This window comes from Grammomys surdaster, unplaced genomic scaffold (assembly GCF_004785775.1).
Source record: "Grammomys surdaster isolate TR1022 unplaced genomic scaffold, NIH_TR_1.0 145, whole genome shotgun sequence".
NCBI lineage: Eukaryota > Metazoa > Chordata > Mammalia > Rodentia > Muridae > Grammomys > Grammomys surdaster.
Genome location: NW_021604603.1, coordinates 353,469 through 353,689, shown reverse-complemented (window position 1 = coordinate 353,689; position 221 = coordinate 353,469). Strand labels below are relative to the sequence as shown.

General features: G+C 32.1%; 1 protein-coding gene across 1 annotated transcript in view; it reads right to left on the bottom strand.

The window, feature by feature from the left end:
• Fcamr (Fc fragment of IgA and IgM receptor) overlaps nucleotides 1-221 on the bottom strand; it is a 12,842-nt gene that overhangs the window by 4,686 nt on the left and 7,935 nt on the right. The window lies entirely within an intron of this gene.

Here is a 221-nt window from a genome sequence, read left to right as displayed (position 1 = left end):
TATGTATCTATCTATGTATCTACCTATGTATCTATGTATGTATCTATCTATGTATCTATGTATCTATCTATGTATCTATGTATCTATCTATGTATCTATGTATGTATGTATGTATGTATCTATCTATCTATCTATCTATGTATCTATGTATCTATCTATCTATCTGTCTGTCCTCTCTCTCTCTCTCTCTCTCTCTCTCTCTCTCTCTCTCTCTCTCTCTC